Genomic DNA, 26,363 nt, shown 5'->3' with positions numbered 1-26,363 from the left:
GACAGAATGGGCTGATTTATGGAAACTGGAGAAAATTTGGAACAGTTTCCTACAACAACCAGCCAGGCTACAAAAAAGAAATAGAAACCTGTTTGATTAACGTGGGAAGCCGTTCCACCTTTTTAAAAAACTCCCCCCAAAAAAACTGAAAATATTCCTCAATATCACATACTACCAATCCCCTCAAATCTTAGCAGCTGTGTTTAATATTTTAGACAAGTAAAAAATATATGTACACACAAGGTAGCACCGCTCTAACTGTGAAAACCTCCAAATATACGTGTTGGTTACTGGTACCTTCTCTCCAGGTGCCAGGTTCAGACGACCTCCCGCTTGTCACAAACTCGGAATATGGAAAGAACTTGCACTCTGGAATCCGTCCAAATTCTTTATTTGATAATCCGCAAGTACAGAGTAACTGCTAACGTGTTTCGGCGAAGAGCCTTGTTTAAAGCCTGTGCAGGTTCTTTCCATATATCCATATTCCGAGTAAAAAATATATATTAAACTCCAGCTACACCTTTTTTTATTTTGTTTTGGATAGACTGGTGAAGGGTTAGAACCCTTTGTCAGGTTTTTACTGGTAAACTCTGAAGCAGATTGAAGTGCTATACTATAAGGTTATATTCAGAAGGAAGTTACTGTATTTATCAGCGTATAACACGCACATTAAAGCGTAGTTCCACCCAAAAGTGGAACTTCTGCTTTTCTGGTTCCTCCCCCCTTCCAGTGTCACATTTCAGGGGGGAGGGGGGAGCAGATACCTCTCTAATACAGACATTTTTCTCCCACTTCTGGGCATAGATACCCGAGCCACCCGTGGGTATCTACGCCACTTCCCATCCCCCCGTCCCACCCCCGCTGTCTTCTGGGATACATAAGGGTCACAGAACACAGCAGGGACCAGTGGGATAGCACAGCCTGAGTCACACATTTGCAATAGTGAACCAGGAAGTGAAGCCGCAAGCCTATTTATTTGAAAACCATATTTCATTTTCCTTTTACATCACAAGTATGTGCCACTTTGTGTTGGTTTATCACATAAAATCCCAATAAAATTAATTTACCTTGTTTGGTTGTAACATGAAAAAATGTGGAAAATTTCAAGGGGTGTGAATACTTTTTCAAGACATTGTAAATCAGGGGTCAGCAACCTGTAGATCACGATCTACCAGTAGATCGCGGACAGGTGACTATTAGTACCATTCCAGAGCATCAAACAGAGTGCAATGCAAAGGGACTACTTGTAAAGTTGAAGCTATAAGCAAAAGCCGCATAAGCTGATGCCTTCTCTGTAGCACTGGCTCCTGTCCCATCTTGAATGCAGGAGTTTTGGTATGCTTTTATAAAGTGCACCACACCTGCAGGATATAATAGAAATCTATGGCAAAGCACAGCTAACCCAGCAGCCTTATAGGGGGCTCAGAACATTAAGGGTTTACTTTACATTTTCCGTTTGGGGGTGGTGTTTTTTCCACCCCTGCCCCAACCGCACTCCCTTTAGTTGTAGTGGCCAGGGGTGTACACATGTCACAGCTGCAGCAGGAGATATACGTTGGTGGGCGTAGCACCTGCCAAACATGACTCATTCAAGTGAATGAGACCACTCTGCAAATGCCTTGCATCTTTATGCAGTACAGCAAACACGGAGTTAAAGAAGGCAGTGTTGTGTTGCTTTCTCCCCACCTGCTTTAACCCCTTAGACCCCGCAGAAGCATGCAGTTGCGGGGCGCTTGCAGAGTGGCCCCATATACTTGAATGGGTTGGAAAAGGCAGGCGGTAGCACCCGAAAAAGCAACCATGGGTTTAATTCCTGCTACAGCATGTGTACACCTTTGGCTGCTGCCTCAGCCTCACCTGATTTAAACCCATGATTACGACGCACTGCACATGATTGCGACACGGTAGTATGGCAATTAGAGGTTTAAATCAGCTGTGAGGAAGCGACATTGGTGATCTTTCATTTCTCCCATATTGTTCAGGTAGATCTCCACTTCTTTAAGGTTGCCTACCCCAGCTGTAGATAATACATACACCAACAAAAAATGAAATAAAAGAAGGAAACACATAATGTAAATCAATAAAGAAAGAGGGTGGAAAGGGGAAGGTCGAGAGAGCCAGAGATTCAATGCAAGTGCAAAAAGCATGTAAGGCCCAGGTTTGTGATCAGGCCTTCAGGCATAACAGTCCAAAAAGCATGTAAGAGACAGGTTAGTGATCAGGCCTTCAGGCATAACAGTCCTAAAAGCATGTAAAAGACAGGTTAGTGATCAGGCCTTCAGGGATAACAGTCTGAGGCTCTGTTCACATTGGATGCCGATGTGGCTCCCAGCAGGGGTCCTGTGCATCCTTGTTCACCATTTCAGGTCTGATTTCAGCCAAAATTTTGGGCTGAATTCAGACCTGAAATGGACCAAAAGACGCACAGAGCTTCTATGCGAATTCGCATCTGAGCTGCATAGGAGATATGTGAACCGTCTCCATAGAGAGACGGTCCCATTCTCCTGCTATTGCGAATTGGATGCAGGGATCCCACATCCAATTTGCAATAGTGTGAACCCGGCCTGAAGGGTGTGATTCCAGTATGATTTCTTGTGTAGAAGGAACCTATCCTTATCGCTGAAGAGATCGTGGACTAGGGATATGGTCTGTCACCATACCTCTAATGTCTTAGATTGATGCTGGGCATTCCCAAATTGGACTGCCACAGGCTTGTTACAATTTACTTGAGTCATACAGGCAGTTGTTTTCAAGTGCCACACAATACAAAATATCACTGCTGTGCTTCTGGAAACGAAAGCCAATGAGAATGAGCTCTTAAGTAAGCCATACAGAACAATTATAGTGTTCACACTTTAACACTATAGTTCCATATATGGATGAGAAATGTGGTGCCCAGATGAGGGCATTGCAAATGTTGCAGGTCCGGCAACTCAAACACATATTTTTTAGTTTTTTGGTAGCACAAAAAGGCAGCCTAAAATATTTATCTCCGAGTTCTGCTCCGATCTGCAGATCCCTGAGATTTTTTATTATGCTTGTATGTGTGATAGGATGATTTGGTGAGCCAGGGACAATAGGAAGACTAGAAATTTTAGTGACAGAAACTGGGCTTGAATTCCACCCAATACCCACTCCGATTTCTGCAAATTGTTGGGTCTTCCATTGAAGGTTGCAGGTAGGGTCAAAGAAGACATTCACATATGTTTGAGTGTCCTCAAGAAGAGTATTAATACCCTATCTGCAGTAAGAGTGGTTCAATGCTACAATCACATTCCCTCTCTGTCTGCAATCTTTAAAAATATACTTGTATCCTCTTTTAAGGTAATCATAGCTTAGAATATGTGAAAATTCAAGGGCGCCACATCTGATACCTTTGCTGAAGGTCTCTATACTCCCAAAATTACCTGGGGGAACAAAATTACTTTTTTGTTTACACTGGTCACTGCCAGTGGCAGTCTGTCCATTGTCCCCCTAATCCATGCACCCGGCCCCTAATCTACATGCAATCTACATCATGGATTTCAGAGGAGTTTTTTTTTGTAATAGAGGGGCTGGCAGTAGCAATTGTACCTTTTTTTTTCCAAGCATAGCGGCATAGACATAGTGAGGGAGATGACAGGCAGGAAGTAGGGGGTGAGGGTTGAGAGAGGAAAGCAGAGGGGACAGCTGCGTACGATGCAGGGACGCACTCTGACCATGGTGGTCAGGGCTGAGCAGCCCTAATTTACGTGGTCACTATAGATAGTGGATACAGGAAGTGCCCGGTTCAGGGAGTTTTTTTTTTTACAGTTTAGAGGGGACAGATTACACAGTACAAGCACTGTGCTGTGTAATATGCTTTAAGGGACCAGGATCTGTATATTTTTTGGGGGGTTAACAAACACTTTAACCACGTCAGCCCCGGAAGAATTTACCCCCTTCCTGACCAGAGCATTTTTTTGCAATCCGGCACTGCGTCGATTTAACTGACAATTGCGCGGTCGTGCGACATTGTACCCAAACAAAATTGATGTCCTTTTTTACCACAAATAGAGCTTTCTTTTGGTGGTATTTGATCACCTCTGCGGTTTTTATTTTTTGCGCCATAAACAAAAAAAGAGCGACAATTTTGAAAAAAAATCATTATTTTTTACTTTTTGCTATAATAAATATCCCCCAAAAAATTTATTAAAAAACATTTTTTTCCCTCAGTTTAGACCGATACGTATCCTTCTACATATTTTTGGTAAAAAAAAATCACAATAAGCGATTATTGATTGGTTTGCGCAAAACTTATAGCGTTTACAAAATAGGGGATAGTTTTATGGCATTTTTATTATTATTTTGACTGCGACATTATGGCGGACACATGGGACTTTTTTAACACATTTTTGGGACCATTGTCATTTATACAGCAATCAGTGCTATACAAATGCACTGATTCCTGTGTAAATGACATTGTCAGTGAAAGGGTTAACCAGGAGGTGGTAGTGTAGGGGTTAAGTGTGTCCTAGGGGCGTGTTGCTAACTGTGGGGGACATGGCTGTGTTGTGCACATCACCGATCTCTGCTCCAATCACAGGGAGCAGAGATCAGTGTCACTTGTTGCTAGGCAGAACGGGGAGATGCTGTTTACATCAGCATCTCCCCGTTCTTCCTCTCTGAGAGGTGATCGCAGGGCATCCCTGTGGCGATCGAGTCCACGGGACCCGCGACCAGATTCATGGAGCTTCCCGCGGCTCTTAAAGGGCTGACGTATATCGGCGTGAGGCAGTCGGGAAGCGGTTAAAGACCATAAGCTGGGTATATGAATTCTCTCATTGTAATCTTGGAACACATTTTTTTTGTTTTCATATTTGTTGCATTTGATTTTTGTCATTGAGTTGAGCACAATGTAAATAGATGAACTGAGATAGAATTTGTTTAGTCTCTTAATTATTTTCTAAATCCAATTTAGTTGATGGTATAGAAAAAATCTGGTGCCACGTTCCCCCATGGCATGGTAGCCCTGCCAGCATACACTATGTAGCGAGTGTAATTGATGGATGAAAATAAATCTACCAAGTGTTAGATCATCCTGAAATTAGCAAACAGAAATTACTAGTTATGAGTTCTAGGGTTTTTCCACACAGGCAGTCTGAGCCTGTTCAGTGTTATGCCGCGTACACATGGTCGGAATTTCGGCCAACAAAAGACCGATGAGAGCTTTTAGTCGGAAAATGTGACCGTGTGTATGCTCCATCGGAATTTTGCTGGCCAATTTTCCGCCAGCAAAAGATTGTGAGCAGGTTCTCAATTTTTCATATGGAAAAAGTTCCTATCGGAAATTCCGATCGTGTGTATGCAATTCCGATGCGCAAAAACTCACGCATGCTCAGATTCAACTACGAGATGGAAGCTATTGACTACTGGCTATTGAACCTCCTTTTTCTAGTCCCGTCGTACGTGTTGTACGTCACAGCGTTCTTTACGGTCGGTGTATGCATGACAGCTTGAGCGAAATCCCATCGGAATTCCGTTGGGAAAGCCATCAGAGCTTTTTCCGACCAAAATTCCCATCCTGTGTACGGGGCATAACTGTAGTGGTATTTTCTCCATACAGGCAACCCAGATGCAGCACACAGCTTGTCAGTACCATGAATGGCTGTGTGCAATTGTATTCATGAATATGGTGGTGCTATTGCAAACACAATTACAGTGTACAAGCATTTGCAAAATCTATAACACCTAATTGAAAAGTAGGATTTAAAATGAGGAGCTCTTGATAACACCAAACATGAGCACTTAAAGTGTATATTAAGGCAACATTTTTTCATTTTAAATTTGTAGTGAAGGTTTAGAACCACTGTTAGATTTTTAATTCATATATTTTTCATGTTGATTGCCGTTCACCAGGACTGAAGGTAAGAGAAAATCCAAAGATTTGATTTACCAAGCGGAACTGGAGTGGAGTAGAAATCTTCCAGTGGGAACACTTGTTCCTGTGACAGTTGTCAAAGAGGGGACTTAGCTGAGGCATTTCTTCTCACTTGCCATTCTTACCCTTCCAAAATGAAAAAACAAAATGTGCAATAGTAGTGTATCATTTTTTCTTAAATTAAAGGGGTTGTAAAGGCAGAACGTTTTTTTATAGAATGCATTAAGATAAAAAAAGCCTTCTGTGTGCAGCAGACACCCCAGCACCCCTAACACTTACCTGAGGTCCCTCTCTGTCCAGCGATGTCCACGAGTGTCTCAGCCATCCAAGATTCTCCTTCCTGATTAGCTGAGACACAGAAGCAACACCATTGCTGTCAATCAGCTAGCCAATTGGGCAAGAGAGGGGGTGGGGCGGGGCTGGGTCGGAGGTGGGTTGGGGTCGGGTCGGGTCTCCATGTCTGAATTGACACATTGTCCCCATAGTAAGCTGCTTGTTGTGGGCGCACTGAACAGGAGGGAGGGGCCAGGGGCACCGAAGAGGGACCCGAAAAGAGAAGGACCTGGGCTGCTCTGTGCAAATCCACTGCAAAAGAGCAGGTAAGTATAACATGTTTATTATTTTCATAGGGGAAAAAAACGAGCCTTTACAATCACTTTAATGTTTGTGCCACTCCCTTTAGCCCTGCCTACACTAATGCTTCTACTGAGGTTCAGCAGCTCAGCCAGCCTATGACTTACATAAAAAGCTGTTTTCTAAAGCATTATAAAGCTATTATGAGATTAATGTTTATGAAGTTTCAAATTGTTAAGTTTAAAACAAATGAATATTATATATTATATAGAAATAAATGCAATAGGGTAAAAAAAAAAAAAAAAGCTATCATGGGAGCGAGCCTCTTATCCTGTTCTGATCTGTGAGGAAGTGCTAAAAACCTGCAGCTTAGCATAGGGCAGACTACATATTCACAGTATATCTGTAGTGTATTTATACAATATGGCTGCATGGTTTAAAGATGAACTCTAGAAGGCAGATATACAGTAAATATTTGCAACTCTATAATTATTAGTACATAATTACATTTATTTTTTTATATAAAAAGTATAAGTTTGGCTTAGGCTTGGAGAAGGTGGGTTAAATGATACCACTAAACTGTAAGATTTTTTTTTTTTTGCCAAGATAGTATTTAATTTTTTTTTAACTTTGCATCTATTAAACGCTCTGCCCTTGTTTTAACTTTGCATAGTAAAACATTTTTTTTTCTGCCATTAAATACCTTATACAGCCCACTTCCTGTTTCTTGTCTGGTCATTACCCAAGGCTTATGATATCATGCACAGCTCTCTCTCTCTCTCACTCTCGTGAGAGTTTGTCAGGAAGGGAGGGGGATGAGTCATAAGAGGGCCAATAAAAGCTGCAGGGCTGCAGAGCTGGAGATTTGCCTCTGTGTGTCTGTGTAAATCCAGGAAGTGAACAGGTAGGAGCTTCAGCTGCCCACAGTTAAAATGGCTAAAGCCAGGCTTAGTGGAGGGAGATGTCTGCAGCATATTTGGCAAGTATATAATCACAGTATACAGTATCTCACAAAAGTGAGTACACCCCTCACATTTTTGTAAATATTTTATTATATCTTTTCATGTGACAACACTGAAGAAATGACTCTTTGCTACAATGTAAAGCAGCTTTTATAACAGTTTACATTTGCTGTCCCCTCCAAATAATTCAACACACAGCCATTAATGTCTAAACCGTTGGCAACAAAAGTGAGTACACCCCTAAGTGAAAATGTCCAAATTGGGCCCAAAGTGTCAATATTTTGTGTGGCCACTATTATTTTCCAGCACTGCCTTAACCCTCTTGGGCATGGAGTTCACCAGAGCTTCACAGGTTGCCACTGGAGTCCTCTTACGCTCCTCCATGACGTCATCACGAAGCTGGTGGATGTTAGAGACCTTGCGCTCATCCATCTTTCCTTTGAGGATGCCCCACAGATGCTCAATAGGGTTTAGGTCTGGAGACATGCTTGGTCAGTGCATCACCTTTACCCCCAGCTTCTTTAGCAAGGCAGTGGTTGTCTTGGAGGTGTGTTGGGGGTCGTTATCAACAATCATCTGTGTATGGAAATTTATATTGCAAAAGATCTGTTATAAATTACTCATAAGTAAAGTCACACAATGTTTTTGTGATGATGGTTATGTGGTAGCTCCTATTAAACAGAGAAGTCATCAAAATGTACTGATTTTACTAATGCTAGAAACAGTTGATATTATGGCAGTTAAAGCGGGAGTAAGCCGGGAGTCCGCCGTCTTTTTTTTTTTTTTTTAAAAGCCAGCAGCTACAAATACTGCAGCTGCCGACTTTTAAAATAGTGACACTTACCCGCCCAGCGCGCCCGCGATGTCGACACCCGAAGCCGATCTCTCGATCGTCTTTCGGGTGCTGCCGCCGCCATCTTGGGTATGGGAATCAGGAAGTGGAGCCTTTCGGCTTCATTTCCCGGTTCCCTACTGCGCATGCGCGAGTCGCGCTGCGCAATAAGGATGGTCTCCGCTGTCTCTGGGATCCATGTGTTTCCCAGCAGGCAGCGGGGGACTTTCGGAAAGGGGCATAGATTCTGTGGAAAGGGGCGTATCTTCTGCAGAATGTACGCCGGAAGTGGGTGCAGATACCTGTACTGTACAGGTACCTGCACCCCCCTCCCCCCTGAAAGGTGCCAATTGTGGCGCCGGAGGGGGGGAGGATTCCAATGAGTGGAAGGTCCACTTTAGGGTGGACCTCCGCTTTAAGCTGCCCAGATTTACCTGTGTCTGGGCATGGGTCCAAGAGAATTCCCAAGGTGTCTAGAACAACTTAGAAACCTAATTTATTGTATGTGTACTGGTTCTGCATCAAAGTTTCCTTTCAGTTGGGTTCTTCAAGCACCAGTTTAGGTCTGTAGTCTCCTCACCCACAGGTGATGCAGGATATTAGGTGTAATACACAGTTGGAAGTTGAAATGTGCAGAAATTATGGATGATGCTTAAGATGTTAACAGTGAGACTGGCAAGAAGAAAATGTATGTCTCACATTAATATTATCAATGTACCGAATAGATGATGAAATACCTGTACATGCTTCATTAAAAAAATTACTTGGTATTTGTGTGATCTAAAGATTTCACATACTTAAAATAGCCTGTTAAATAGAGCTATAAAAACAGTGCTTTGGAATATTGAATGAATAAACAATATTAGTTGCGCAGAGTATATGAAGAAATACATGCAATATTCCTATAGAATATTTAGTCTGTCTCTTGGGAGTAAAAAACGCTCATACAGAGCATTTTTTGTACAAAGTTTAGATGAGTTTAGAAGAGTTTTAAGTTTTTTCTGCCAGCGAGCTCCAATCAGAAACGCGAACCAGAAGTTTTTTTTTTCCTACCTCTCAACGTGGAGCTCAAAATATTCCTGTAAACATCCTAATGTACACGAACACATACTGTAGGATAACATTGAGTTGCTTCTACAGGTAGAACACAAAACTTCTGTAGAAGCAAAGTTTTTTAAGCCAGTGTGCACAGAGCCTTACAATGATAAAATCATAAACATGACGTCAAATGGGTAGAATATTTTGAATGACTTACAGTGCAGTGAAGTACCGGTTAACAAATCATACCCTGGGAAGCTCCCATTGGACAGTCCAAGGCTGAGTTTTTAAGTTGTCACATTGATTGAAATAGACACATCCTACTCCACATGGTTTATACAGCACACAGCCAGCACGTAGGACCTCATTAGACTGGACACAACTCCAGGATAGGATATCTGATCTGTTCCTCTCCTTGCAGCATCTAAATTCTGAATAGGAAAAGAACTTCCAGAGCGGTTTTGGTGAGTGATTACACTTATTTAGTCACAAAATTCTATTTGAACAGTTGTCAGCAAATTGTTGCTTTAATTTCTAATATTTGATCACTCTAGTAATTCTAAAACAAAATGTATATATTTTTTTCAAATTGTTCTATTTTCAGAAAATGAGTAAGTGCAGTGAGTTAAATAATAAAAAGCTAAATTTTTGGTTCATGAGACTCATATGTTATTGTCAGAGAATAAACTAGCCATACTTTAGCCTTTAAAAATCTGACTATAATTTTTAATTGTTTTTTAGCTACTAAAAGAAAATGTTTGTTCGGCAGTGTAATTCAGCTATTCTGTAAATAATCTAAAAACAAAAGATGTAAGTAAAAATCAGAACATCTAATTGTAATAGCGTTATATAATTTCACTGTCTGTTATTGTATAATAATAAAAAGATCTTCATCACTGTTAAAGATCTACACTTTAGAAACATCAGGCAGACAGTGACTTCTTCTAAAATCTAATGTCCAATCTGCCATGGCCCACAAACTATCCTGCAATGAAACAGATGGTAAAACAGCACTCAAGTCATTCATTTCGATGAATTGCAAAATTATATCCAAAAAAATTACATTGAAAAAAGGACATTCAAAATGTTACAGCTACATAGAGCAGTGATAATGTGCAGAGGACTGTAATCCAATCATCCAGGTGTCACTCAAATAGACAAGTCAGAAAAATGGAATTGATTTGTTGATCTATTGTGTTGCAACATTGCAATATGCTTAGTTATACAAGTTAGAATGTAAAAAATGTTTCTTTGTCATCTGACTTTGTAGATGGGTTGTAGACTTTTGACTTATAGATTAGTTGTGTGCCTCATTAATTGGCTAAAACAGTAAATATGGAAATCACTGGGTTTCTGACTAGCAAAAAAAAAGGTGCATGGAAATTTTTTGGATGTTTTCATAACTGGCCAACACTTTATCACAAGTAAAGATGTTGCCTTTAATATTTCTGACATGAACAACTGTTTCTTTATGTAGGAAGAAAATGATTAGCCAGTAAATCATTTTAAACCCAATCTGCTTGTAGATGACAATTAGCATGTTATTGACTAAGTTTAATTTCTGAAATTACTTAAATGGTAAATGGGACCTATTTCTGTTTTAGAAGCTGTAGAGAATTTGATCTTTTTTAGAAAGAATAAAAATGCATTGGCTAGATTGAGAAGTCCAGCCATTCAAAGTATGAGACAGAAATACATCTACTGTGAGCAGCAACAGAAGACACCTTAGAATGACTGCATGCATAAAGAGATGTTTTCACTGTATGACCATGACTGTATAATAATAATAATTGCATCCCAATGTGTAACATTTAACAATATTTGAACCTGTATACAGTCAGTTTGTCAGATCACAACTCCTACTATATGGATTACAAGTAAACCAGAAGAAAAAGCATTTTTGTTTTAAAGCAAAGAAAAAAGCAGTAGTACGTGTCCATTATAACGAGGCACTTAAAAATACCTCCTTGCATTGAAGGAAAATTTGATTCTTTTCTAGATATGTATATATTTTGTGTTTCTAAAAGCAATAGTATATGTGTAGTTTCATGGAACAGTTAATTTATGAAATGAGAGAATTGACTCATCTTACAGATAAGTGCTGGTCATCCTACAAAGAGAAGAAGAGAAGGTGAGGGTCAAGTTTAGTTTGTTTAAATGGCGTTTTTGTAAATTTTCCTTTCATGATAATCTAGGTAAATTTTTAACCAGAATGACAGCTTCCAGTTCTTTTGATTCCATGTGACAAGGTGAAGCCAGTGTCACTAATATTCCCATGACTCCCAGTACTACTTGCATATGCATTGTTCAGAAACTGAATTCGATATTCTCCTGTAGCGAGACAATCATACACGCAAAATAGAGAGCAATGTTGCAGTAAAGCTTTGTGAGCTTTTCTAAATACAGCCACAAACTAACTATAATGCCGCATAGACACGATCGGAATTCTCGTCGGAAAAAGCTCTGATGGTTTTCCCAACGGAATTCTGTTCAAGTTCTCTTGCTTACACACGGTCACACCAAATTCCGATCGTTTATAGCATGGTGACGTACAACACATATGACGGAACTAGAAAAAGGAAGTTCAATAGCCAGTAGCCAATAGCTTCTGTCTCGTAGTTGAATCTGAGCATGCGTGATTTTTGGCATGTCGGAATTGCATACGCACGATAGGAATTTCCGATAGAAAGTTTTTCCGTCGGGAAAATTGAGAACATGCTATCAATTTTTGGCTGGCGGAAATTCAGACAGCTAAATTCCGATGGAGCATACACAAGGTAGCATTTTCCGATGAAAAGCTCTCATCTGTCTTTTTCTGACCGGAATTCTGATCGCGTGTATGCGGCATTAGTCTTTTGTAGAACAACCAAGAAATAAACTAAGGCTGCATCTACACTTGAGCTGAGCATCCTTGGTCATTTATATAGACTTTTCTTTGTACATTTGTACATGAATGTTTAAGCATTTTATGCAGGCATTTTGCTTGAGTGCTGTTTTTATTTCTAGACAATGGAAAGCTAGTTACTAGAAAAGAAAAAAAAAAAATATGTGGCACAAGCATTTTTGTGCATTTTTTAAGACAGTCCCATTTAAGTCTATTGGAGCCAAAATGCCTAAAGCCTGTAGCTCAAAAGAATGCCTTGCAATTTTTCAAGTTACAAGCTTCAAGCCAAACAACACTCAAGTGTAAACAGGTACAATTAAAAATCATGGGTTTTTGACTGTTGAGCGTTTTTTGAATTTCAAGCTGCAAAACACTCAAGTGTGAATAGGACCTAAAAAAGTTACATAAAATGCATGTAATTAATGTTGCAAATCTCTTTACATCAGCTAAGAGCAAATTCCTCTAGTAGCTGGGGTAGAATTCATTGATATATTTCCATTATATTAAATGAGATGGAAAAAATAGAAGTTTGATTGAGGTCGACAATTTGTTGTAGGCTGTATTATTTGTCTTCTGAAAAAACAAAGTGCAGTACGAAAAAAAATGACATCACTTTTTTACTTTGTTTACCAGTTCTGTGTTTTTCCTGGAATTTTTCCTAAAGCTGTACTACAGGAATAAGAGAAAATCTACCCTTGCAGTAAGGGATACATTACCCCTAGACTTTCAGTCGAGGTTACCGACAAGCCCCCCAGCATCTTCTCTAAATCACTTTGGGTCATGGTTGCAAGCTCACCTCCTCCTGTACAATGAAGGCTTAATAAACCCAGCACTGTGTGTGATGATGCCAAGAAACCACCCAGAGCTTATCCATGCGCACGGAAGCCGACACTCGTGGCATATCGCCGCGATCTGCAGCCTGCCCAGTGCGCCTGTGCGCCAGCTATCTATGGCGCATGCGCCATAGACAGTGGTGGCTGTCTTCGGGTAAATATCTCCTAAACCGTATAGGTTTAGGAGTTATTTCTTGGACCTACAGGTAAACCCTAATCTAGGCTTACCTGTAGGTCAAAGTGGTTTGTAAGGGTTTACAACCACTTTAAAAGGATCTTAGAAAAGATGATATAATCATGTTAAACACTACTTGTAAGTAGTATTCTAATGGTTTATTTTTAGATGAAAAGTAATAATAACTCTCAGGGGTGTCTCACTGTGCAGAAGACATGGTTTTTGTATTCTTAGAATGCACTGGATAAAAATAAAATGTTGTGCTGAGACCAGCCTTGGTTTGGGTGGTGTCCAGGAACAGCTATAGGTTACATATTGGCAGAATAACTGTTGTATATCTGTCCTTGTGTCACCCTCATGTTGTCCCATATTACCAGCCACACTTTTGGGAAAATGTGTGAATAGAACACTCTCCTGTATTGTACATATTGTAAAGGTGATGGGGTTTAAACAAAAGTACTGGCACAACACAGTACAGACATTCCTTCGGTGTTTAGATATAAACACAGATTTGTGGTTAACAGATGAATGCTAATCTCTGTTTGATGTGATGAGTGTTTGTGATTGTGTATTAAATGCATAGCACTCATGGATAAGTGTAAATTATATCATTCTATTGAAGAGTAAAGTGGTGTAATTTCCTTTATTTGGAAAGTAAGATAAACATACCAGATAAACATACAAAGTGTATTAACTCACAGCAGCAATAACAAATCATATCTGAGCTGGTCTGACGGCAGTAAAATGAAGTATGATTGATTGCTATGGATTAAGGGCTGGTTCACAACACAGTTTCTGCACTCTGGATACGTTTCTGCGTGTGCATTTTTGATGCATTCCAGTGTGTTTTTGATGCATTTTTTATGTGTTTTCCAATGATTTTTTTCTCCTCTTTCTACTTTCATCCCAGGTCAGGACATGTGTGTTTCTGGTGTATTTTCCATGCGTTTTGCCAAGTTCTGGAAAAATTGCAGCATGTTCTACTTTTGTTGACTGCACTGGAACTTACTGCACTGGTGTGAACACATTGAAAACTTTTTGATGCAGATTAAAAAGGCACTGGACTGCATTTGGTGTGAACCAGTAGACATGTGCATTCGTTTTCGCCCGAATGCATTTTCGTCCGAATTTCAGCTATTTTTGTTTTCGTTTTGACAAACGATAACGAAAGCACAGAATCCGAAAAACGAAAGATCCGACATAAATAAATGCTTTATTTTCGTTTTCATTGTTACAACAGTTCGATATAGAATAGGAGATTCAACGTGACTCTGACAATAACAATCTGTCTATAGAACCTGTGGTCGAATGTGCCTAACCTTACCTCTATTAGTCCAAGATTATATAGAGAAAATATTCGACATAGAAAAAAAGATTTGACAGAGAGAAAAGATTCTGCAAGTTACTGTCCTAGGGGACATGTATCACTGCAAAAAAAAGTTTAAAAAACGGCAGTTTTTTCGGGAGCAGTGATTTTAATAATGATTAAAGTGAAACAATAAAAGTGTAATATTCCTTTAAATTTCGTAGGGGGGGGGGGGGGGTGTCTATAGTATGCCTGTGAAGGGGCTCATGTTTCTGGTGCTTAGAACTGTCCCTGCACAAAGTGTCATTTATGCAGGAAAAAAAGTCCTTTAAAATCACTCGCAGCTATTATGAATTGTCGGCGCCGTAATACAGAGAACACTCATTGAAAGTCATTGATAAGAAAATAAATAAATAAATAAATAAATAAGCGTGGGGGTCCCCAAAATTCAATTACCGGGCCCTTCAGGTCTGGTATGGATATTAAGGGGAACCCTGCCTCAAATTTAAGAAAAAATTTGACGTGGGGTTCCCCCTAAATATCCATAACCACACCCTTCAGGTCTGGTATGGATATTAAGGGGAACCCCACGTCAAATTTAAAAAAAATTGACGTGGGGGTCCCCCTAAAAATCCATACCAGACCCTTTATCCGAGCACGCAACCTGGCAGGCCGCAGGAAAAGAGGGGGGGACGAGAGAGCGGCCCCCCTCCCTCCTGAACCGTACCAGGCCACATGCCCTCAACATTGGGAGGATGCTTTGGGGGTCTGTGACCCCTCAAAGCACCTTGTCCCCATGTTGATGAGGACAAGGGCCTCATCCCCACAACCCTGGCCGGTGGTTGTGGGGGTCTGCGGGCGGGGGGCTTATCAGAATCTGGAAGCCCCCTTTAACAAGGGGACTCCCTGATCCCGGCCCCCCCCCCCTGTTTGAAATGGTAAGGGGGTACAAAAGTACCCCTACCATTTCACAAAGAAAGTGTAAAAATAGTTAAATAAGACAAACACACTTTTGAAAAATTCCTTTATTAAAAATAAAAAAAAATTAAAAAAAGATTCCAGCGGTGGTAATCCACTCGACTTGCTATCCAGCGACGGACGGTCATCTCTCCAGCGATGGCTGATCTGAATCAGCGCAGCGAATCCATCCTTCTTCTGTCTCCACGAAGGAGACACTGCAGGGATTCCGGCGGCCTGACGTTTCTTATATACGGAGGGCGGGGCCACCCGTCACCTGACCCCACCCCCCTCTGACGCAAGGGGAAACCCGGGGTTCCCTGTGACGTATGGGTGACCCTGCACCCCTCTGATGTAACACAGGCAGGTTTCCGTTACATCAGAGGGGGGCGGGGTCACCCATACGTCACAGGGGACACAGGTCTAAGCACCAGAAACATGAGCCCCTTCACAGGCATACTATAGACCCCCCCCTACGAAATTTAAAGGAATATTACACTTTTATTGTTTCACTTTAATCATTATTAAAATCACTGCTTCCGAAAAAACGGCCGTTTTTAAAACTTTTTTTTGCATTGATACATGTCCCCTGGGGCAGGACCCAGGTCCCCAAACACTTTTTAGGACAGTAACTTGCAAATTAGTCTTTAAAATTAGCACTTTAGATTTTGAACGTTGGAGTCCCATAGACTTTAATAGGGTTCTAAAGTATGCTATATACTAGCTCCGTCGAATCTTCTTTATACATTCGACAGACACCATAAGCCTTCAAAGACAGATTCGACCGTAATTCATGTGGATTTTCGGACGAATGCAATTTTTGAATGAAAAACAAAATAAATAAAAACGAATTTCGGGAGTAACTAAATAAATTAAGTTTTCAGACGAAAACGAAATTCTGAAACGAAATATTTTACTCTGCACATGTCTATGAACCAGCCCTAAAACTCCTGTGTACATTCTTATTAGTCTTTGGCCTGGCTGAAACAAACCTTGTAATGAGCTAACCTCAGAAATCCATAGCAACCAGGTTTCACCTTTCGTCAAACAAAATGCACGATTATTGCTTTAATGGTAGATTGCTATATGTTATCTTTTCATAAAAAAGAGGATCACAATTTTATATTTAAAGATACATAAAAAAAATCCTCTCAATACACTGGCTGCATTGTGTGTATTGCTTTATATTTTCTTCCATTTTATGCTACAGTTTAAAGCAGTGTTCCAGATGTTTTTTTTTTTTTTTTGTTTTTTAAGTCAGCAACTACAAACACTGTAGCTGCTGACTTTTAATAAGGGCACTTACCTGTCCAGCAAGCCTGCGATGTCGCCCCCCAGAGGCTGATCCGTCCATCGGATCAGGTGCCGACGCCGCCATTGCAACTAAGGGAAACCAGCAGTGGAGCCTTGCGGCTTCACTGCCCATTTCCTATTGTGCATGTGTGAGTCGCGACGCAATTTGTGAATGGCCCCGTCATCTTCTTGGACACACACAGGTCCCAGAAGACAACAGGGGAGCTCGCCGAAGAGGAGGAAGTGACGGAACATCTCCGTGGACTAGGATGAGGCAGACTAGGAAGAAGCAGATTAGAAAGACTGCCTAGCAGCAGGGGTTTCTGCTAAGTAAAAAAAAAATTTCTATGTATTTTTAATTTATTTCGAAAATTTTTATGTATAAATGTTTTTTAGGGTGGACCTCCGCTTTAACTTGTTGAACCTAACAGTTACAGCATCTGCAGTAACTTACTGTAAGGTTGACAATGCTGCCCAAGTGGATCCTTAAAGCGGAGTTACAGCTTGTTTATTTTTTTTATTTTTTTAAATAACGCCCTGTGATGGTCCAACCTAATGCTATTGATAATGATATATGTATCACATGTAGGTATTATAAATCATGAACTTTTTAAATTTACTCACTTTGTTGTCCCCAGCAAGCATGCTCCCATCTTTAGTGTGGGTATCTGAAGTCCACTCATTCCTCCTTCTGTTATACCGCACTGCTGGTTACCCCCTCCCAATCAGGCACATGCACATATATTACAAAGAATTCCGTGATGTTACAAGCGACGGATTCCCATTGACTCCTGGGATTGATGACACTCATCTCCCAGGAGCCAATGGGTGGGCAGACATGACATACCTCGGATTCAGCATAAATATAATTTATTTACATTGCTATAGAAAAAGTGTCCAAATAGGTGTCAAAAACTGATCACGAACGGGGGGGGGGGTCATTGGATGTGTAAGAAATGCTTGGAATTCCGCTTTAAAGTGGTTGGAAACCTCAGTCATTGAGATATATATCTGTAGTGTTTACTATCTCTCTCCAGAGCTTTAAGTCTTGTTTCTCTCTGGTGCTTCGTTCCTCTGTTATCAGAATAATTCACTTCTGAGAGAGAAGTTTTCCCGACACATGAGATAAATTTGTGTCAGGGGGCTGAGAGCTCAGCTCAGAAAAGAGCTTTCACACACTGTAACTGCAGCCTCTCTGCCCCTCTTCTGTGCTCCTTACAGATGAAGACATTTTTTTTAACATGGTCTACCCTCTTGAAGTGGTGTAGCAGGATTTGTTTCATCTCTGTGTATCATCTGAGGCTGTTCACTTCACTGGATTTATGTGAGGCTTTACATTAATTTTAAGCAGCATTATTACCCTCAGAATGCATGCCCTTGCTGTGTTCTACAATTGGATTCGACAACATATGGCACATCAGCACTGCCAACTTCCCCTGTGCCAGACAGAGGCTCATTTATTGACCATTGTCACAGCTTTCAAAACATGCAACCATGGCTGGCCAAATCAACATGTTCATTATTTTAGCGGTGCTTTTGTGCAACTTTTTAGCCACTAGCGAGGTGCTTTTAACCCCAAAAAAGGGTTAAAACCTTCTGTTTTGCAGCGCTTTCAAAGTGATTTTCAGGCACTTTGAAAGTGCTGGCCATTCATTCTAATTTTTGGGAGTGATAAATACAGCGCTCCCAACCCGCTGCTTGCAGGACTTTTCAGAACGTCCGGCAAGCGCACCGCCCCAGCGTGAAAATTGAATTGGAGGCAGTTTTCAAGCGCTTAACAGAGGCTATTTCCTGCGCTAAAGCATGAAAGGGGTCTTACTATTTATGGTTACAATGCTTTCTATTTTTCATAGACAGTCATTTTTGCTCTACGTACACTTTACGAAATATTAAGTTAGGTAATGGTAGAATTATGTTTAATTCTATTAGTGGAGATCAAAAACATCCACAATATACGGATGTTTTTTTAAACAGTTCCTCACAATGGCAGCTAGCTTTCCAGGAGGCATCATGTGCATATTTTGCTTGGAAAAAGCTGTAAATAAAAACTCAGTTACTAAATGGATCAAGCATATTCTGTAAATAGAACAAGGAAAACCCTGTACAAGGTTCACCATAACAATCCATTTTGTTCTTAGTAGTAGAGGTCATTCATTTGAAGTCGTTTGCTTCCTGCTACCTTGGAGGCTCCCTGTTGTGCACACATCCTACAAGAGCCATACCTTTTGTTTCTGCTCTGATATTGTCATAGAGTAATGCGTATGTTTGGATGAAGATATTTCAAACGTATCCAAAAGGAAGCATAACTTATTTATTTTATAGTGAGGCTGTGTATAATAAGAACGTAGAGAACAAAGGTAGGCAGGCCAAAATGGATATTATACGGTAAATCATATTGCTCACCTTTTAAATAATATGGCAAGAGCATTACACTGGAGCACATGGGAGCACAGCTGGTATTAAATGCTTGCTAAGGTCCTAAGTTTGATTGACTGGCTGGAAATTCATAGAGACTTCTTTATTTGATGCCTGGTTGCACTACAGTGATTATTAACAGACATTATTAGACATGTATTGTTAGTGAACACTTTAAAGTTGCAGATCACACCAACAGCAGTTGTTCCAAGCCCTCTGCATAGTGTTTTCAGATATACAAACTTGTTGGTGACCTGGTAGTTACTAAGGCCCTCCAACTATACCTTACAGCTCTAAAACTCCGTACACGTGGGCAGAATGCTGATTCAAAAAAAAAAGTGTCTGACATTCTGCCCATGTGTATGTCGGTCTGTCTGACAAAAGCCGGATTCTTTTGGATGTGCATGCTGGAAAACCAGCAGCCGTCCGACTTCCGATCTGCGCTCTCAGCCAATGGCAGAGAATGTTCTGGCGGTCGAGAACACAACAGCTCAGCGGGAGAGATCACTGAACTAACCTTGCATGGTTAGTACAGTGTCTCAGACCGGAACTGTCAACCCACTGGGTTGCATGAATAAAACCTGTTAGTGTGTACCTGGCTTAAGGATGTCAATCTCAGTTCCAGAAGTTCCTCTATCCATGGTCCTCATTCTCATACATTCCCTACAGTCAGATCAGCATTAGACATCAAAATACCCTAGGCACCTGAATAGTTAGGCCCTTTCACGCAATCTTTGTTTATGTCATGTGATGATTTTAGTAAAGACTACAGCTAGATTGTACTATTGAAGCCAGAATACAAAACTGAATTCTAAGGCTCCATTCACACTAGCATTTTTTTAAGCTCCTAGATGCTGTTATTAGCATTTTTTCTGCTCCTAGAAGCTAAATCGTCCATGCACATTACCTTAGGCTATTAGAACGCTAAGCCCTTGTACACATGGTCGGAGATTCCGTCGGAATGTTTCCTATCGGACCGTTTTGTCGGATATTTCGACTGTTTGTGGTCTGCATCGGACTGTTTCCGTCGGAATATCCGACGGACCAATTTTTCCAACTTGACGGTAAAATTTTCAGACAAAATGCTCCGATCAGACATACTCTGATCATGTGTAGCCTACTCAAGTGCCACGCATGCTCAGATCAAATTCCTAGACCAAAGCTATTGGCTACTAGCCTGAACGTAGTCCTGTCATAACGAAATAACATCATCACGTTATGTACAATCGGATTTTCCGACAACTTAGTCCGATCCGTCGGAATTACTCCGAGGGATTTGGTTGTCGGAATCTCCGACCGTGTGTACAAGCCCTAAATGCTTCTAAATGCTCCTAACTGCTTCTAAATGCTATTAAAATGCTCCTAACAGCTTTTCTTAAGCTTTTAAAATGCTAATGCTCCTGAATGCTCCTTAAACCTTCTAAATGCTTCTAAAAGCTACTAAAGTGCTACGAGAAGCTAGGACCAAAATGCTATTATCAGCATTTTTCATCCAGCATTTTTCTCTTTTTGTGAGCTTATGAAAAGCCACTAGTGTGCCTGGAGCCTAATAAATGTATACACCAAGAAAGAAACAAAGATTTTATGTTTTTTCATATATGTAAACCTGTTGACATCCCTTGAACATTCTCTCTTTCTAAATGTTGCATAAAATATCTAGAGGAGGTCAAATGGATAAAAATTAGGAAATCTTTTTTACGATTCGTTAGCATTGAGGCTTAAAGCTGCTGCCCCTTTTACCCTGCTTTCCTGGGCATTGGCTAATGATAGCAATAATAGCCATGCGTATAGATGAACATATTGTGTGACATGGATATGCAATGACCATATAATGTATTGAAGTTGATTGTTGCCTTTTAATCAAAAGAAGAGATAGTAGCAATGAGGACTTGGTGAGCTTAGAGTGAAGTTTTTAGATGTTGTGACATACCAGAAAAATGATTGGGTACTTTAGGAATATCTGCAATATAATTTTTATTTTACAGTCTTGTTCTTCCCTGTGTATTGCTTTGTCCCATGTTTCTAAATACTTTCTGGTTATGAGTACCGATCTGTCCCTCCCTCCTGCTGTGGCCGATCCGACAACAGCTCTAAAGGAGATGGTTGATTTATAGCTGAAGCTTGTTTAAGCTGTGAACACATTCCCAGGACAAGCAATAGTAAAAGAAATGCAGAGGCTGATATCCCCCCTACTGCTGCATTCCTCCTGCCGCTGCTTGCCTGTGGAAAGTGTTCACAGCCAAAGCAAACCACAGCTATGAATTAGCCATTGGCTTCAAAGCTGCTGTTAGCTGGGCCATGGTGTGTGGTGGTGGGGGGGGGGGGGGGGGGAAGAGTTGGTACTCATAACTAAAGCACTTAAAACCATGTGGCAATGTGTTAGATGTACTTAGGCCCATAGGGGACAGAACTGTAAAATAAGAATTATAAGGATAGATCTCCTTTTTTTTTTCTATTTAGCTCAGATAAACGAGTAATATCACATCTGTAAATTAAGAATATTATCAAAGAGCAATTTTACATATCACCATAAGTACATGTCTTGTATAAAATAGAGGTAGGAAATAGTATATATCTTAATCTGAATTTTTTCTATATATATATATATATATATATATATATATATATATATAATTGTATCGTAATAAACAGAAAAGCATATACAGCATCTCACAAAAGTGAGTACACCCCTCACATTTTTGTAAATATTTTATTATACCCTTTCATGTGGGCCCAGAGTGTCATTATTTTGTGTGGCCCCCACTATTTTCCAGCACTGCCTTAACCCTCTTGGGCATGGTGTTCACCTGAGCTTCACAGGTTGCCACTGGAGTTCTCTTACACTCCTCCATGATGACATCACAGAGTTGATGGATGTTAGAGACCTTGAACTCCTCCAATTTCCGTTTGAGGATGCCCCACAGATGCTCAATAGGGTTTAGGTCTGGAAACATGCTTGGCCAGTCCATCACCTTTGCCCTCAGTTTCTTTAGCAAGGCAGTGATCATCTTAGAGATTTGTTTGGGGTCGTTATTATGTTGGAATACTACCCTGCGGCCCAGTTTCCGAAGGGTGGGGATCATGCTTGGCTTCAGTATGTCACAATACATGTTGGCATTCAAGGTTCCCTCAATGAGCTGTAGCTCCCAAGTGCCGGCAGCACTCATGCAGCCCAAGACCATGACACTCCCACCACCATACTTGACTGTAAGCAAGATACACTTTTCTTTGTACTTCTTACCTGGTTGCCGCCACATACGCTTGACCCCAGTCTGAACCAAATACGTTTATTTTGGTCTCATCAGACCACAGGACATGGTTCCAGTAATCCATGTCCTTAGTCTGCTTGTCTTCAGCAAACTGCGGGCTTTCTCGTGCATCATCAATAGAAGAGGATTCCTTCTGGGATGACAGCCATGCAGCACAATTTGTTGCAGTGTGTGGCATATGGTCTGAGCGCTGACAAGCTGACCCCCCACCCTTCAATCTCTGCAGCAATGCTGGCTGCACTCATACGTCTATTTCCCAAAGACAACCTCTGGAAATGATGCTGAGCACGTGCATTCAACTTCTTTGGTCGACCATGGCGAGGCCTGTTCTGAGTGGAACCTGTCCTGTTAAACTGCTGTATGGTCTTGGCCACCATGCTGCAGCTCAGTTTCAGGGTCTTGACAATCTTCTTATAGCCTAGGCCATCTTTATGTAGAGCAACAATTCTTTTTTTTTCAGATCCTCAAAGAGTTCTTTAACATGAGGTGCCATGTTGAACTTCCAGTAACCAGTATGTGAGGGTGAGAGCGATAATGCCAAATTTAACACACCTGCTCCCCATTCACACCTGAGACCTTGTAACACTAACGAGTTACATGACACCGGGGAATAATAATGGCTAATTGGGCTCAATTTGGACATTTTCACTTAGGGGTGTACTAGCTTTTGTTGCCAGCATTTTAGACATTAATGGATGTGTGTTGAGTTATTTTTAGGGGAAATTTACACTATTATACAAGCTTTTCACTCACTACTTTATATTGTAGCAAAGTGTCATTTCTTCAGTGTTGTCACATGAAAAGATATAATAAAATATTAACAATATAGTGAGAGGTGTACTCACTTTTGTGAGATACTATAGGTATATGATGTATATTGTAGTGCACTGCTACAGAAGTATCATCTCACTAGACAAGTTAAAGCAGAGTACCAGTTATATTTTTGTTTATTAAAAGTCAGCAGCTAAAAAAAATGGATGGTGACAGCAATGGAACATGTCTATGTAATCTTTATCATCTAAGAGCCCATTCACACAGGGGCAACTCCTGATCCGACTTCAGGTCGCCCCAAGTCGCCTCAGGTCGCCTCAGGTCGGACAACATTTAAAAAGCAATGTAAGTGAATGAGAGCCGTGCACACTACTGAAGTCGCTCCGACTTCAGAAAAGGTTCCTGTACTACTTCTATCCGACTTGTAGGCAACTGGTACCCATTGATTTCAATGGAGATCGCCTCCAAGTCGGATCTCCGTTTATACGGAGGCGACTTTGACAGAATTATCAGCTCTCAAGAGGGAACTCCACGGCAAATTTCTGAAAAAAATTTGGCGTGGGTTCCCCCTCCGAGAGCATACCAGGCCCTTAGGTCTGGTATGGATTCCAAGGGGAACCCCCTACGCCGAAAAAACGGCGTGGGGGTCCCCCCAGATCCACACCAGACCCTTATCCGAGCACGCTACCCGGCCGGCCAGGAAAGGGGGTGGGGACGAGCGGGCGGCCCCCCCCCTCCTGAGCCGTACCAGGCCGCGTGCCCTCAACATGGGGGGTGCCTTGGGGGAGGGGGGGCGTGCGGCCCCCCCACCCCAAAGCACCTTGTCCCCATGTCGATGAGGACAAGGGCCTCTTCCCGACAACCCTGGCCGTTGGTTGTCGGGGTCTGCGGGCGGGGGGCTTATCGGAATCCGGGAGCCCCCTTTAATAAGGGGGCCCCCGGATACCGGCCCCCCACCCTATGTGAATGAGTATGGGGTACAATGTACCCCTACCCATTCACCTGTGGAAAAAAAGTACAAAAAAAAAACACAACACAGGGAAAAAATATTTTATTGCACAGCTCCGGGGGTCTTCCGTCTTCGGGGGTCTTCTCGCCGGACTCCTCCGCTATCTTCTTGTAGCTCTTTTACTAGCGGAGGAGTCCGGCTTTCTTCCTCCCCGCCGCCGGCCTCTTCTCCCGACTTCGGGGGTCTTGTCCCCCTCTTCGGTTCTTCTGCCGGGCCACCGCGCCTTCTTATAGCTCTTTTACAGGCGGTGGCCCGGTCTTCTGTCGTCGCCGCCGCCGCCGCCGCCGCCTTCCGTTCTTCTTCTTCTTCTTCTCCAGGAGATGTTGACACGACGCTCTCTCCGGCCGGAATGCCAGAGCCGCCCTGCGCTGCCACTTATATAGGGACAATGGGGCGGTGTCACATGGGTTGATGTCACATGGGTTGGTCACATGGGTTGATGTCACATGGTAAGGGGGCGGGGTCACCATGTGACATCAACCCATGTGACCAACCCATGTGACATCAACCCATGTGACACCGCCCCATTGTCCCTATATAAGTGGCAGCGCAGGGCGGCTCTGGCATTCCGGCCGGAGAGAGCGTCGTGTCAACATCTCCTGGAGAAGAAGAAGAAGAAGAACGGAAGGCGGCGGCGGCGGCGACGACAGAAGACCGGGCCACCGCCTGTAAAAGAGCTATAAGAAGGCGCGGTGGCCCGGCAGAAGAACCGAAGAGGGGGACAAGACCCCCGAAGTCGGGAGAAGAGGCCGGCGGCGGGGAGGAAGAAAGCCGGACTCCTCCGCTAGTAAAAGAGCTACAAGAAGATAGCGGAGGAGTCCGGCGAGAAGACCCCCGAAGACGGAAGACCCCCGGAGCTGTGCAATAAAATATTTTTTCCCTGTGTTGTGTTTTTTTTTTGTACTTTTTTTCCACAGGTGAATGGGTAGGGGTACATTGTACCCCATACTCATTCACATAGGGTGGGGGGCCGGTATCCGGGGGCCCCCTTATTAAAGGGGGCTCCCGGATTCCGATAAGCCCCCCGCCCGCAGACCCCGACAACCAACGGCCAGGGTTGTCGGGAAGAGGCCCTTGTCCTCATCGACATGGGGACAAGGTGCTTTGGGGTGGGGGGGCCGCACGCCCCCCCTCCCCCAAGGCAACCCCCCATGTTGAGGGCACGCGGCCTGGTACGGCTCAGGAGGGGGGGGGGCGCCCGCTCGTCCCCACCCCCTTTCCTGGCCAGCCGGGTAGCGTGCTCGGATAAGGGTCTGGTGTGGATCTGGGGGGGACCCCCACGCCGTTTTTTCGGCGTAGGGGGTTCCCCTTGGAATCCATACCAGACCTAAGGGCCTGGTATGCTCTCGGAGGGGGAACCCACGCCAAATTTTTTTCAGAAATTTGCCGTGGAGTTCCCCCTTGAGCTCATTCTCTGCTTGGCCTCGGCAAAAGTCGCCTGGCCTGGGGCGACTTGTAAGTCGTCCCAAGTCGGGCTTGAAGTCATCACAAGTCGTTTTGAAGTTGTCCCAAGTCGCGCTGTGATCTTAACTCAAGTCGTGTCCAAGTTGCCTGACTCAAGTCGCCTACAAGTCGTGTTGCCCCTGTGTGAATGGGCTCTTACCGAGTTATTATTTTATTGCAAACTGTAACAGGTATACTGGAACAAGTGTCAGGACAGATACTGTAAGTATTAATGCTTTCCTTCTGCAGGTTTTTTTTAAACAGGATTGCTACTGCATCGTTGTTTGACTTATTACATATGCATGCTAAACGTGTCAGGATTTTTTTTTAGAACATATATGATGTTAAATAGCCGACCCTATCCCACATATTCAGATAATATACTGTATACAGACATGATTTATAGGTAGTGCTGTCACAGCTATTTAGTAAACGTCCAATCACCTGTCCTTCTCTGTATCCTCCCCCTGAAATGGAAGAGCAAACAAACCATGTGAAAGAGCCTTTGTGAGGTGTAGAAGCTGCTGTCATTTGCAGGCAGGCACTCCACAGCGTAGCCTATTACTTTTTAAATGTAATGAGCAAATGGGATATATGATTTAATCAAGATCTATACATTTAAATGTTTCACATTGGCCTTCCATGTGAAAAGAATTATGATTGTCAGTACATAAATATAAAATTATTACTTTTTTGTTAGGCTA

The 26,363-nt window shown here is 42.2% G+C and overlaps 1 protein-coding gene across 4 annotated transcripts in view; it reads left to right on the top strand.

The window, feature by feature from the left end:
• The window catches only part of SLC7A2 (solute carrier family 7 member 2), a 156,518-nt gene that overhangs the window by 57,122 nt on the left and 73,033 nt on the right, over positions 1-26,363 (top strand). The window contains exons 2-3 of one of the 4 annotated variants that reach the window (XM_077477402.1): positions 9,726-9,768; positions 10,046-10,114. The exons of 2 other annotated variants lie outside the window; for them this stretch is intronic. The gene's annotated coding sequence lies outside the window, so the exon portion shown is untranslated. The remainder of the gene's footprint in view (positions 1-9,725; positions 9,769-10,045; positions 10,115-26,363) is intronic. One more of the 4 variants, XM_077477401.1, reaches the window with a different exon arrangement.

Source organism: Lithobates pipiens, unplaced genomic scaffold, assembly GCF_037356315.1.
Source record: "Lithobates pipiens isolate NorthernLeopardFrog02 unplaced genomic scaffold, aLitPip1_a1.2 Scaffold_13, whole genome shotgun sequence".
NCBI lineage: Eukaryota > Metazoa > Chordata > Amphibia > Anura > Ranidae > Lithobates > Lithobates pipiens.
The sequence above is the reverse complement of the archived record's forward strand: the minus strand, read 5'-3'. Positions and strand labels throughout refer to the sequence as shown.